At 39.2% G+C, this 15,402-nt stretch overlaps 1 long non-coding RNA gene across 1 annotated transcript; it reads right to left on the bottom strand.

Annotated features, from left to right (window-relative positions):
* Positions 1-10,620: 10,620 nt before the first annotated feature.
* Positions 10,621-14,304, bottom strand: LOC142826749 (uncharacterized). Its single transcript, XR_012900981.1, has 3 exons — positions 14,187-14,304; positions 12,102-12,245; positions 10,621-10,963 (listed from the first exon to the last, which is right to left on the bottom strand). It is a non-coding gene; the product is annotated as an uncharacterized LOC142826749 (long non-coding RNA).
* Positions 14,305-15,402: the final 1,098 nt, after the last annotated feature.

The raw sequence follows: 15,402 nt of genomic DNA, 5'->3' as shown, positions 1-15,402 counted from the left end.
GAGGAGGGGGCAAGGCATGGGCAGGAAGAGGTGGGTGGAGTCAGGGCCTTGTGGGAAGGACAGAACAGTGATGGAGTACTCGAGGAGAAAGCTGAAAGTACATGCCTGCTCCCCTCAAAGCTGAAGACCACTTACCTTAAGAAAAGGTCCATGTTCCAAGAAACTAGCTCAGCTAACCATTTGCTAGAAAACATTTTAGAAAGCAAAGAGGGAAGGAATAGGAAACTGATAAAGATTTTTAATAGTCAAATAGCTTTGTATCATCATTTACCTCCATGTGAAATAAGATCATTAACAGCTTTGTTGAATTTGATGTTTTAATTATTTGAAAAATTAAGATCATAAGTTCTGCAAGTGGAGGATATTTAAGTTTTGCTAGTTTATTGACCAGATTTCATCACCAACACTGTGATAAGATTTTGGACCTGATACCAAAATCTGGGGGAATTAGATGGGAATTTTGTTATTGCCTCAAGCAGAAAGTGGGCCAGTTGTTTCCCATTGCTGTTTATAATGGCAGAAAAAAGTGTTTAGGAGTCAATTTGTGCTTTCTGATGGGTGTGCATACAACTCCAGCTGAAGACAAAGGAAATTGCAATCAGTCAGTGAAATGTGTACTATCTAAGGGCAGAACCTGGCTCTAATTGATTCTAATCCAGTAATTTGAGCTCATAAGATTGATGTTCTTCCCTTAAAGGCTACATCTAGACTGTAGGCTTCTTTTGGAAGAAGCTTTTCTGGAAAGATCTTCCGAAAAATCTTCTTCTGAAAGAGCACGTCCACACTGCTAAAGCACATTGGAAAGCGATCTGCTTTTTCAAAAGATAGTGTCCACATTGAATAGGTGCTCTCTCACATTTAAGTTGTGATTACTATGGACACAGTGGCCACCAAGGCACCTGTGCTTTTTCCTCTTCTTTCAAAAGAACTCCCTCTTCCCTGCCCAACACCCCTTTTTCCAAAAGAGCTCTTTCAGAAAAAGACTTCTTCCTCATAGAAAGAGGTTTACCAATGTCAGAAAAACCCCTCTGTTCTTTTGATTTTTTTTTCGAAAAAACACGATTGGAGTGTGGACGTAAGTGACTTTTTTTGGAAAAACAGCTGGAAAAAGGTAACATCAACTTCTTGCGCAAGAAAGCCCGATGACTAAAATGGCCAATGACACAAGAGAGCGTCTACACTGACACGGATGCTTTTGCACAAAAGCAAATCTTTTGAGCAAAGGCACATGCCAGTATAGATGCTCTCTTGAGCAAATACTTTTAACGGAAAAACTTTTCCGTTAAAAGTATTTGCACAAAATCATGCCAGTGTAGACACAGCCATTGAGTCCTTTCACATTATTACCTAACTTGTAATACATAAAATACTCATGCAAAATTGTTCAGTGAGTTCCTGATTCAGTAAAGCACTTAAGCACATACCTAACTTTATGCACATGAGTAGCCCTGCTTAAGTCAATTGTACTGTTCACATACTTAAAATGTTAGGTTTGTGCTTAATACCTTGCCGAACTAAGGTCTAAGTGCACTGCTGAATTGCGATGAGTTCAAAAGTTAGGTATTTACTTAAGTGCTTTGCTAAGTCAAGACCTAAAACTTGCTTAAAGTTAACTGAGTTTTATTAGACTGTTTTCAGTGGGAGTTCATCTTAGTAAGACTTGCAGGATTGGGACTAATAAAAAAAGTCATTTTCATGTTTACAGAAAACATAACCTTTCCTGTTAATTAATACACCTAAGTATCCACAGTTCAATTTTGTTTGAAGTATGGTAGTACTAATCATTAGCCATCTCCTAGAGAGTACACTTTTGTTTACATTCATGCATTTTTTCCTACAAAGCACTTTGAGACATTTTTATGACAACAAAGCACTGTGTAAATACAAGTTTGCAGTTGTCAACCTTTTTATCACACAGCTTCAGTATGAATCCTGCAGAACTAATTAAGTGATGGCCCCTACCATTACAAGTCCTACACGGCTGCAGCTACTACTATCCTGTGAGATAATTGATGGCCATGTGAGTTATGTATCCTAAGCTGAAGACGTGGATGCATAAAGGAAGTGAAGACCAATTAGCTTGCACTAGTGCACGTGAAGAAGGGAACAACTGTGAGTATAATACTTTGGAAGTCGTTACTAATCTTTTTTTCCCCCTTAAATACTCAAGCATGCCTATGAATATCTGTGAAGTTTTGCCAGGCTCTTCTTGCTTTTGTGCCACTGCCTTGTGCTCTGAAGTGTTTCAGAGACTTTGGAAAAGCAGGCATTGGTTCTACTTGGATCATAGTATGTTGTCACAGACTTGTCTTCTAGTCACCTTAATATCACATTTCATTACACTTGCTGTTATGACACCACCAGAAAATGGCAATGAATAGACAAGGTTACCTCACAGTGGGGCAAATGCTCTGGTGTGTCACAACATAAAATGAGGGCTAACACTAGACTTCAACTCAAACACTCTCCTATTTGTGCCATCTGATGACAAAATAAAATCAATCTGCCTGTAAGGGGGAGATTTTGGTGGCCTTCCTCTAGGAGGCACCCAGACAGAATATTTTTAAACCATTGTATGAAAGATGCTCATAAACATACACTAAATTAAGTCAGGGTCAGAGGCCAAACGCAATAGAGAAAACTTCCAAATAAAAGTGGATTATGCAGAAAATGTTTTACTGCAAAGTTAATAAAAGTTTTTATGTTGCTGAAAGCTTAGTTACCAAAGAAGGGGTAAAGACACTACTTACCATCCCATTTACAGTCCACTACATTTGAGATCTTCTCTAGATTTTAGCCTAACCATCACGACATTGAAAGCTGGAAGGAAAAATATCACGAGCACCTCACTTGCCACTTTTAAAGTTGAAATTCTCCCTCTCCTCCTCCATCCCTATCCCCAGCTCACATCACTGTTCCCTGGTGAACTCTAACCAAGTCACGTGTAATAGCAGCTTCAGCTTCATTTAAAATTACCTGATGTTGAGATCCATCTCTTTGATGGTAGATGAATCTTAATTAGATTCACTGGTGCTTTTTTCTCTTCCCCTACAAGAAGTCAGTCAAAGCTCCTTTGAGAACTGCAATGCTAATAAAACGCACCATTTGCAGGAAGTGTGCATGTAACGGTGTGTGCAAATCATACACTAGATTACCAGCAGCTTGCCCTGTTCCTCCACATCTTAGATACAGAAGTTGGGGTTGGTTTGGATTTTTTTTAATACAAGCTGTCTCGAATTTGCAGCACCAACATTGAGTCACTCTACTGTGCTAACACTCCTTCCACCTGACTCCAAATTTTTTAAAAAACGCACTTTAGTTCATGCTTACAGTGATATCTTGCATAGGCCTCAATTTACAATATGCCAGCTTAAATGTGTCCTTGAATCAGGACCAGATAATGGAAAAACACTCTTGTCCCTGATCCCCACAAACCCAAAATAACTCAGGGTATGTTTACATTACAGAGTTTTGTCAGAAAAACAGCCATTTTTCCGACAAAACCTGAGTAACATCCACACTGCAATCGCATTCTTTTGAAAATAAATCAAAAGTTTTTTTCCAGCGTTAGTAAACCTCTTTCTATAAAGAAGAAGCCTTTTTCCAAAAGAGCTCTTTCGGAAAAAGGCGTGTGTGGATGGAGAAGAGGGAGCTCTTTCGAAAGAAGAGGAAAGAGGGAAAGGAACAGGTGCCCTGGTGGCCATTCTGCCCATAGGAATCACAGCTTACATGCGAGATAGCATCCATACTGAATGGGCGCTATCTGTCAAAAAAGCAGATTGCTTTTTCGATGCGCTTTTGCAGTACGGACGCTGTCTTTCAGAAGTTTTTTCAGAAGATTTCTTCCAGAAAAGCTTCTTCTGAAAGAAGCCTGCAGTCTAGACATAGCCTCCAACAATGCACAGGATCCAAGTTTTGGCCCATCAACATTAATAATAATGTGAACAATTTTCAGCTAGGTGGGAATTCCAGTTAGCCAGAAGCTAGATCCTCAGGCTAATTTGTGTTTCATGCACAACTAATCCAATATCTTTTTGAAAGATCCCCAAATTGCTCTCACCAGGCCAAGCAGCTATGACTAGATTTTTCAAGAGTCCAGCTTATTGGGTGTTAAAAGCATGTTTGAACATCTGGTCCTAAATGTCCAAAATTCAGCCCCAAGAAGAGGCATGGCAGAGGTGATGAGCCATTTCTGTAATTCTCATTGGAGAAATGAAGCAGATACCTTTTTAGTGAATGAAACTTTATTAATTATTCTTATTATAGCAGCTCTGGTGAAAACTGTAGATGGAGGAAGGTACTAATAATGCAGGAATGATTAAAAAGAAGATATTTACTGGCTTGTAGACCTTCAGTGTGTGGGGGAGGGGTGGGGAGAGAGAACAGTACCACAGCTTCTATATACATCCCCTGGGAAAAGCTCAAGAAATAAGAAAATGCATATCACCATTGTTTGTGTGCATTATGCGTGCTTTGAAAAAATACTCTGAAACTCAATATTATCAGAAAAAAGTCTTTGGACTGCATTTAAGTGAGAAGGATTAGCTTGCATGATGTTGATTTATAAATGGCAACAACCAATCCCTTATATTCTCTACTGCAGTCATCTCTCCTCCACAGTAATTCCCAATGTTCCCTTTTGAAAGCCCTTGATACTCAGTTAGCCCCGAGGTATAATGTTTGATAATATAACTACTGCTTCTGTCACTGCGTTTTGTACAAACGCATTATATGTGGCCCAGAATGGTAAAGATTTATGTATGGGTATGGAAAATAAAAATCAGCATTGATTAAAAGCCCCAGATAGACCATCCAATACCGCCCAAAGAACATCAGTTATTTTGCATTTTGACGTGGCGATTGATAACTCATAAATGCAAGCAGGAATGACAAATGTGGATGGAAACTGGCTTTGACAAAAACGATAACAGTATCAGTCTCGAGGGGCGATGGAGGTATAAGCAGGAGCTGTTTAAAATATTTAATCATTTTATGAAGGCTGCAAGATGTTGTTTGACCCTGAAGGAGTGTGAATGTCACATGGATCAGAAATTGCCAAGTCTTTGAAGTGAAATAAAAAAATGGTGTTATTATAGATCCTTCTTGACATCCTATCATTTTTGTATAGGATTAAAAATATGTATACAAAGCTCTAGATAAAGGACTCCAGCAAAAGATGTCTTGGTTGAAGGGGGGGAAAAATAAAGACATACTGTTGTGAATTTTTACTTCAAAATCCCAAAGCGTCTCTTTTATATTCCTCTCGAATGGCATGAATAGATCCAGCAGCCTCTAGTAAAAAGATTCCTTTGGTTTTTAACTACAGGGTAAATTACGCTTTACTTTTGTTACCTCAGGTCTGACTTTTGGTCTTCAAAGAAAATCTTTTCTTTTCCTTGTAACTAAGCAGTGGGCATTGTGTGTGAATGTATATAAGTATATCCATATGATGCCTAGCTGAAAGAACACATTCAAACATATTTATTTTATTATACTCATGCACAAAGGTATGCAATATGCAAGGTGTGGAATTTTTAGGGGGAGGGAGTATAGGGAGGGCTCTTCAGCAAATTCTTATCTAAATTTCTATTTTAAAAATTTCCCAGGTCCTCCAGAAAACCTGGAATCTAACTAGCCAAGAGGATCAAAGCCGCAAGTAAATTCTGAGAGGCTAGTCCCATATGAATAAAGATTAGTTTATGTTTTACTGTGGTATATCAACGAACTGAACTCTTTATTTCTGTTTTATTTTATTATTCTAATTTTGTCTAGACTGGGACATGGGATTGTTTCGGTGGTTATTTGTTTAAGGGGCTCTTTTCCAAGAATCCATGTTTCCTTTCAGGGTTTGGTTCTGTACTGGCCTTGAAATATGGTTCTTCCTTTTTGTCATAACTGGAGTAGACGTACCCTTAGGCAGCAATGGGCAGCCGAGACTAGAGAATGGGCCCTCCTTCGTCTCAGTTAGCCACAAGATTGGAATCCAGTGGTGAACAGCCTGTGGGTCACATGCAGCCCAATAGGGTTCCACCTACAGGCAGCCTGCACATCCCTTCTCTGCCCCCTTCCCTCATGTCTTTCATGCACTGGGGTAATGGAGCCCCGCACTTACCTACTCCTTACCTTCCACTCGGCTGCCCATTGCTGCCTAAGGGTACGTCTACTCCAGTTTGGCCTACTCCATTTATTTCTTCAGAGCAATGAATCATTTAGCCTTGGCATATAATTTGTTTATTGGGAAGCTGGTTTTTTATGTAGACAACCCTTCTGTTTTTCTATTAAAGATTTTGCTTTCTAGTTACAGATGTTCCTCTCAAACTTTCATTTTGTGACCTTAACTAATATTCCCTGCTAGAAGCTGGTTAAGCGCTTGCGTCTTGTACTGAGTTACCCTTATATTGTTCAAACCATAGGAAGTTACACATGATCTTAGCCCTTAAAAGACCGAGAAGCGATTTAACTTCACAATCGTCCTCTCATAGTAAAGTGTGGTCACAGTTCTTTGTGTATCCTGCAGGAGCTGATCCTTTTATTTGCTTAGGATACCACAGATGCTTTGTTCATAGCCGTAGAAAGGATTCTGCCTATACATGCTCCATTGATTTCAGCTAAGTACATACAGTACATGGTATTGCAGCAAAGGCCATGGGAAGTATCTCTGTCCTAGCAGCATGCTGTGTACTCTGCAGTAAATCTGCTACACAATAAACCTTCTTCCTGCAGTATCTAGAGATATCTACAAAGCAGCAACGGGGAAATGTCCAGTGGATCCTATGCAATATTTCCAATCAATTGTCATTTTGCACAGCATGGTATAGCCACTTAATCCTGGTTATTAATTAAAGAAATTTGATCGTCGCTGTTTTTACAGGTTTTCTGGTCAATTCAAAGCCCTTTTCTTTGTCTGCTCACAATCCTTTCCTCTGAAATCTAAATGTCACGCTGAACTTAGCGTTCTTAGCTTGTATCCTTCCAACATGGAGGAATTTGAATAGTACCACATCGTGATTGGTGTATCAGGAAAATTCAGGCAAGGAAGTGTATCTTTTGTTTTCATTTTACATGCAAAGTGTTTTATTGGGTATATACCAAGCATTTGAGGGACCAAGATTTACCCTGCTACCAGTGAGAGATTCATTCTCATCTGAAGTAGGTGTGTTTGGACCATTATTTTTCCAATACACTAAATATAATGCTATTCCTTAATTGTGATTTTGTTTATTTTGTTTATTTTATTTGGTGCTATCTCTATCATTCAGATCTGGTAGTTGCTTAAAGCAGCAAAATAATAGGGAGAGAAAAATCTTTGATGACAATTTATCACGGGAATGGCTGCAGAACTGGGCAAGTAGGCAAGTGACCTAGGGTTGCCAACATGCTAGAACTGATCCTAGCTGGAGACACAGTATTTGAATTTTAGTAGAAGACACAACATGTTGTAGTACAGGCATCATGAAACTGTGGATGCAGTGTTGCATGCACCATGAAATGTAGGGACAAATATATGATTTTTGAAGAAATTAAACTATTTGTCATCTCAGTCTGGTTGTTAAATAACATTTGGACCTGTGAAAAATATATTCAGGCACTAAATAGGAGGCCTGTTTTTAAAAACAGAGCCGTGAAATGGGAGGAGTTATGTTTAAGTTATATGAGTATTCTCTATAGCTGAGGAATTTTGTACCGGGAGTAGTGATGCAATTGGCTAGACTGAGACAGAAGATAAAAACAGTTACCCACCTTGTGTGGTAAGTTAAAACTATATACATATTGATTTTAAATGCAATACTTTTCTAATTAAAATGTATTTGTCTGGAAAGTACACTTTAATAATGCTTAGGTCTTATGTCAAGCTTTCCTGTTTTAAATCTCCAGGCAAAGGCAGTTAAGTATCAGGACTGACTAACAGTTTTCAATTCTGATTATATTTTTAAACAAAATTTTGAATTTTGACCCAAAAATAGGGGGGTCAAAATAGTAACCCATTTTTCAAGCTGCTCTAGCGAGTATTGTTATTGCTGCTGAGAAATGGCTAATTGAATAAACTTGACATTGGTCACACAGCAGGTCATCGCCACAGCTGAAAATAGTAGCTAAATCTCCTGACCCTTTGACACCATCTAATGAGTGCCCTCATAGGAAAACCTTCAGAAAAGCTCTTATTCAAGGTTCATCAGTTCACAGGAAGGGGGCAGCATGTTGTTGAAATATATTTGTGTCCAGGATTATTCTCTGAAATTACATATGGCACCTGTGGATTGTTCTTATGGATCCAAACCTGAAATTATGTAGAATATTTGAGTAAAGAGCATCTGGAGTTAGTGGGAAGGAATAGTTTGGAAAAAAGAGAACTGAGCAATAGAGCTACTGTGGATGCATGGCCTCATTTACCCTGCACCATACACAAGCTTCTTATCCTCACCTTAACTCTGCCCTGGCCACAATTCTGATTTCATTTCCTGTTAGTCCCCCACTCAGTCCCTATCCTCTACCCATGTTGTTTTGCTTAACACTCCGTCTCATGTCCCTCCCCTTTGCAACTTCTTCCATGCCACCCCCTAAAGTTGGAACTCTTTCCTTCTGCTTGTGCACCAATTGGTCTCCTCCTCTTCTTTCAAAACCCTCCCTTAAACATATTCCTTCTATCATAATTTTGGATATTAATCCAATAACATTGTAGCAAAATCTGCACCGATTTGTGATTAGACCAGTTCCTGGCACTCAGCTCCATTGGTGCACAAAAATGTGTCTAATTTAAAATGTTAACTCTTCATGCCAGGTAATATGAGTTCCTCTATGCTCTTTACAGCACTAAGCAACTGATGGAGCTTATCCGAGGGATATATTTTGGTCAGTGCATTTCATTCATTTAAACTTTTTGACTGTTATATATTTATTGTGAAAAAATCAGTCCAGATCTTAATCACAATGAGGCTACCTGTCCATTTCAGAATTCCCACTGCCTAGAAATCTCAGCACTTCTTCAATCTGTTCCAAGATGAAGAGGTTAATCATTTGCAGTAAGACAATAAGAAAAGAACCCCTTGTCTTTTCCTTCGTCCTTAGCACAGTTCCTCCATCCAACATCCTTCTGTCTAAATCAGAGACAATGTGTAATTATACAGAAAGAAATCTCTCAGGGGCATAGCTGAAGTTGCTTAAATTGTGCTGATTTACAAAGATGAAGGATTTTTATATTTTTCACCCCAACTAGAAAAAAATTACCTTTTTTCCATAATGGCAAACAACCTCCTGCAAAGTCAACTCCTTTTCTGAAAGTCATTGCTAGTTTTATAATTTCTGAGTCATTAGATAACAGATAGAACTCCACACTTAGTGGTTTCAAATGTTTATGGTCTGCAATTCATTCTTAATGAGCTCTCTCCATGTCTTTATTCTTCTTCACACCCTCCTGCTGGGAAATGTCTTACTCTGCCTTGGCTTTTGTTAATGATTCCACAATCATTTCAGAGCCATTTCTTCTGCCTTATGTAATTCTGACACTGCATAAGAGCCTGGCTCTGCAGCCTCACAGTTGGAAATGTAACCTTTAATGTATTAATTTCTCTTGCTCAAAACAATTTAACCTCTGTCTTGGTTTTGTGATTGCTAAGTGTTCCAATTAAATGCCTCTTTCGTTTTTTGTCCTGGAGGGCTTGATCTTACCAGTATTATGTTTAACATACCCTACCTAGCAAATGATGAGCACTCTTGGGTCCCCTCAAGTGTTGTTTATCAATCCATTATCTATCTCGTGAGTGTCTGTCACACTTTCAAAACAAAAAATTAATTAAGCTTGTTTTAAACTCTAACAAAAAACTAGTACTGATGGAAGCTAATAGGCAGGTAAAATAATAATCCAGGAGCAATAAATGCCCTTTTACCCCTGATCCATAGTAAGCTGTCTGAATGTTGAATCCGCTGCTTCAGGATGTAGCAGATATCTATAGTGGTAAGCATGTGAAAATTAATCTCAGTAACAAAAAGTCTCTGTGCACTTGTCTTTTCTTATTTCTCCACCTATCACTGAATAGAAAACACGCCCACCAAGTTGAAGGGGTTTGCCACTAGCGTCCTACAGAAAGAAATGAATCTTGAGCGGGAAAGGGAATTTTTAAGAGAGACCTGACCAAGCCAACATCTCCTACACTATTTCCCATACTTGGGCCCCTGATAAAAATGACCAGCCAGCTGCAGATTTCATCGGTAGTAAAGTTCCCTCTAGTGTCTCAATGCTTTTCACACACACCTTTGTCCCTTCTATGTCCACTGTTGTACCCTTTCCATTTTTGACTGAATAAAACATCTTAAAGAGTTTCAGAACTAAGGTATTAATCCAGCTAAACACTTAAGTACATGCTTGACTTTAAGCACATGAGTAACCTCATTCTCATTTATTCCCAACTGACATTCACCAAAACATGTCTGAAGTGGCAAACACTGCATCATAGCTTCAAGTCCAGAAGTGCAAGTGGAAGAGAAACTCTGGGTCACCATAGTTATTAGATAATGTTCATGCCTCAGTTGAATGTGATTTTATTTTCATAATAAACTATACAAGTACAGTATAAGATGTGTTATCTGATACTTTAATATCCAGAAAACTCTGTTAACTGGCGTTTGTCACAGATGCAATAAAATACCTCCTCAGGTTAACCGAAAAAAATTCCAATAGCCCATGCATGCTGGATAACAAAGCTTGCACTGCATTGCCAAAGTATAAAGAAGAGTGGGAACCTTTAGGTATCTGTCAGAGGAAGGCGAGTTCCACCCACAGTAGTTTTGTACGGTCTGTTCAGATTTTACCCCCAAAATCCATTTGTCATTACTCTCCATTTTTGATCAGAAGTGACCATTTTTGACTCATTCCGTCGCTGTTCCACACCCATTTCTCTTTCCTTTCTTCCAGGATCAGGCATCATTTATTCCTCATCACTTTTTGATAAGAAGTTTGTCACAATTCCTAATAATTTAAGGAAATACTCTTTATTGCATTTTCTGGTATTGAATTTCATTAAATCACCTTGAATCTCCTGCATTTCCTGTATTATAACAACTTTGGAGCAGAAAGCATGTCCCTATCTCAATCTCTCCCCTAGCATACTGGCTGCACTGTCTCGGTATAGGCTGGTGTTTGTACATTTTGTTGTCCATTAAGGATGGCAGTTCGAGGCTTGTAACTAAGAGTTACCTTACACCTGTGTTTGTCTCACACTGATTTAAGCCTCTGAACTTCCGACGCTGAACATAAGGCAGGGTTTTTTTCCCCAGTATCAAAATATAATTTCTAGCCCTTCCCTTAAATTATTTGTCTGTGTCTCTACTCTACCCTATGGTCCTCTGGCAAATGCTCTATCCCCTAAGCCACTCGGGAATCCACCGAACCTTCGTGCCTTCTGGGCATCCTTTTGCTGTTCGGCTGCTCCCAGGAGAATAAGGGTTCTTGTGCAAAAGGATTTTTTTGTGCAAAATGGCCCCATCTACACTGCGTTTTTTTCTGCAAAAACTTCTTCCACAAAAAGGATTGGAAGAGTATATGCAAATGAGAGCGAGAGAAATGCTATTGAATGCTTCATTTGCATTTCCTCTTCTGCAACAATAATGCAGTGCAGACAGAGCCTATGTGCTAAGAGTTATTCCACCTCTTCTGCCTTCCTGCTCAGTTTCTTCTCCCCGGATAATGTATATGACTCCGCATTGACCTATATGGCCTTTGGATCAGAAGACTAGTGTACTTTGTAAAGTACATAGGTACCAGTTGTAGAAGTAGAAGGTACATGCTACATTGCAGGACCAGGCCTACAGCCCTACAGCATTCTTGCATGTTTGAATAAGATTCATACAACTTGAAACCATTCACAGGCTCTGGGCTGCAGTACTTCAGCTCAGGGATGTAATGACTATACATGTTCAATGTTCATTATGCTCTCCAAAGTATGCAAGGAAGGGCAAACCCTTCCAAAAGTTGCCATACCAGCCCTGCTTTCCATCCACAGGTAAATATTGTCAAGATATTCCTGAAGGGTGGTGAAATTTCACAACCACAGCATGACCAATAAATACTCAAAAGGTTGTAATCTGACCAGTAATGGGGGACTAACCTTTTCAGCAACTCCTTGTGGCTGGGTACAGTACTGAGGTCCTTTTCCCACTCCTGGTGCTCTCTGTAAGATGTTGGCCACCCTTAGCAGGGTCTTCAATGGTTTCTCCCTTTGGCCAAGTCACAAAGTCTAAATGGATCCTTCCTGAGATATTAAAGAGTCCAATAAATAGATAGTCTTTTTACCCTGACTCTAAGCCCTTTAAACTCACCCCTTTGTTCAGGCTCCCAGGTAAGCTCTGTCACCTTCTTGGGGTTTATGGCACTATACCTGTGGCCAGTAGGGAAACCCAGGTACACCCCAGTACCCTGGGGTCTAACTAAGGGGACTCAGTACACAGCAGCTATGTACTGCCTGTCTGCTTCACTGACACAGCTATTTCACTGGGACTCTTCCTACCAGTCCTCTTTTATCCAGCTTCCTTAGCTCCTTCTCCTTCAGGCCAAAGAGGAGCATCCTTCTTCACTCCTCAGACCCCAGCAAAGAACTGCGTAACTAATGCCCTGTCGCCACTTTTATCTGCGCCGTTTGGACTCTGATTGGCTGTGTCCATTAGGCTATTCTAGAGAGGCCTGAAGGACCCACCCGTGCTGCTCCTTTCCTGTCACTTCACTGATTCCTGGAACTGGACATAGTGGAAATGCAGGGCCTCGTATAGAGCACTACAAATGCCAGGTGCACCCCATCACAGATCCTAACAAAGTAAAATATACTGAGGGACAAAACCATCTAGGGTGTACTTCATTGATATCAATGTTTAGAGGAGACTGGCAGCTGGATATGCCAAATTTTCCTCAGACTCAACCTTGGGAAGTCCAGCTGAAACACACAAGGCAGTATTTTCAGGCATCTCCCCTATTCCTTTGTGTCTATATTCCCCCCTTATTGAGAGGACTTGCTCAGCAGTAACAAGATCATAATATCCCTTTCAACCCTGCCATGTTTATGAAAAGCCATTGAATAACATATTTTTTATTTTCAGCTGTACATTTTGCACCTGTATTTTTACATGACAGCTTCACAACAACTCCTGCACTCCTGGCCATGAAATTTGATTTTTGTAATTATCTCCTATCAAGGCTTCTCAAATACTTGTGGCTTGTTTAGCTCTTTACTGATTTGAGCAACACTGATCATATTACCTCAGCCATCTTCTTTATATGCACTGTCTGTAAAGCAGAAGATTGATTTTAAGTTGGCTTCGTTGGTCTTTAAAGCCTTTAATGGTGTATGCTTGGGCTACATTTGACATGTCCTTCAGCTTTATCCTGATGAACATCTTTGCTTAGTAACTCTTAAAGATTCTATCATTACATATTAGCAGGGAGGCAATGATGCAGGTAGTTTCACGCTATGTGTCTGTGGGAAAGAATTTGTATGATATGTTCATTTGCGAAGGTGGGTGTGTTTGTGTTTGTTTTGTACAGAACAAACTTTGCAGTTTATTTTTTCCCAAAAATCTTTCAGCACCCAAAATAATATTGAAAAGTTTGGAATAAGTAGATGCTGCTTCCTGGAGAGGAAATAAAGTCTTTTATGTGGTTATATATTTTATCTTTTATAAATCAGTGGTATGAACAAAGCAGGAACCAAAACAGAAATACCCATTTCATAAGTGTGAAGACAGTTAACCTTTAAACAGATGGATAATTCCAGACAGCAGAGTAAAATTAATAGAGCCTAAACTATAGGTCTCAAAGCTGCAGAATACATCTTTGGAGACCATGTTTTTGAGATCATCATAAATCAATTTTTTTCTTATCTGTCCCCTATGCATACATTGACTACAAGGCCTGCTAGGTTATGAATATGTATGTCATGACATGCCAACTGATCCAATTCTACAATATCAAAGGTTCTGTGATCTTGTTACTCATACTGAACCATCAGCTAGTTCACATTTCATATAAATAGTCATAACACCAGTATTATTGCTAGACAGGGAAAAGGTAAAACTTGGAAAAATTTCTACTGGGAGCATTATAGTAAAATCAAGCAGGATTTCTCTTGGGAAGGCCATTTCCATTTTTATTTTATTTGCAAATCTTTTCTTCATTAAATCACTGTTAGAGACATTTTACTCACCGTGGCAAAACTGTTTCAACTTTGAGAAGCAGCAGCCTAACAGAGAGGCAAAATGTGAGGTAGGAAAAACTGTAGGGATTTATTCCCTAGAGAAGACTCAGAGGGATAGCCGTGTTAGTCTGTAAATTTAAAAAAAAAAAAAAAAGAAAAAAGATTAGACCTGTAGCACGTTAGAGACTAACAATATATATATGTATAGTATAATGGCTTTCATGGGAAAAACCAACTTCCTCAGATGAGTGGAGAAAAAGAGCAGAGAAAAAAGGGGGAACCTCTAAATTTATAACAGAGAAAGAAAGTGAAGAGCTGTCTTAACTTTAAAGAACCTGAAGCTGGGTGAACCTGTGGAAAAGTTCATATGTGCACATGCATGCACATACACACGCACACACTCAACTACATCACAAACATGCACACACAATGACCTTTCAACAAAAATAATTAAACAACATTATTATTTTGAGCTGCTTTCAGAAGCACTCTTGACACTATCCTTATGAACTGGATACAATTATAAATATGTGATGTGATCAAAAACAAACCCAGAAAGTGGGATGGGCCAGAATGGAGCTCAAGGAGTGATGTTACAGAGCTGCCAGCCTCAGATGTGCCAGTCCCTAGGAGACTTTCATTAGCAGTAGGGAAGACGTTGGCTGTGAAATAAACATGAAACTTGATCTGATGATCTCTTGCCTTGATACCACATAGACTGCTGGCAATTATGAAGCTGCTTGTCAAGCAAACAGGGCTCCTTATTTATAATATAACAACAGACACAATCAGCCAATTTGTCATGTTAATGCCCAAAGTAAATTTGGATTTCTCATAAAAGCAGAAGCAATGAAATGGGGATGAGAGTTTCAAGTTAGAACCTGGGGGAAATATTTCCATCTAGTCTAATACATCTTTATATTTTCCCCATTATCCAGCACTATTCACTTCCTTTAGTCTTCACAAAGAATATTTTTTTAGCCTCTGTCAATTAGATGGATACAGAAGGTCACGAGAAACTGCAAGTTAGTAGGGCTACATACCAAGTCCGATACTGTGAGCCTTACGTAAGTCATCGTGCTCGTCTCATTCACACTATTGTAAATCAGGAGCAGCTTTGTGTCTTTACCATGGTACAGAGTTGAAGTAAAATTCCATCGCCTTCAGTGAATAAAAACAGAGTGAGAACTGGGGCATTTCACCTGCAATCAGAAAATGAAATGAA

The sequence above is a fragment of the Pelodiscus sinensis genome, chromosome 2, assembly GCF_049634645.1.
Source record: "Pelodiscus sinensis isolate JC-2024 chromosome 2, ASM4963464v1, whole genome shotgun sequence".
Lineage (NCBI taxonomy): Eukaryota > Metazoa > Chordata > Testudines > Trionychidae > Pelodiscus > Pelodiscus sinensis.
Note: the sequence above shows the minus strand (reverse complement) of the source record. Positions and strands in the feature narration are given on the sequence as shown.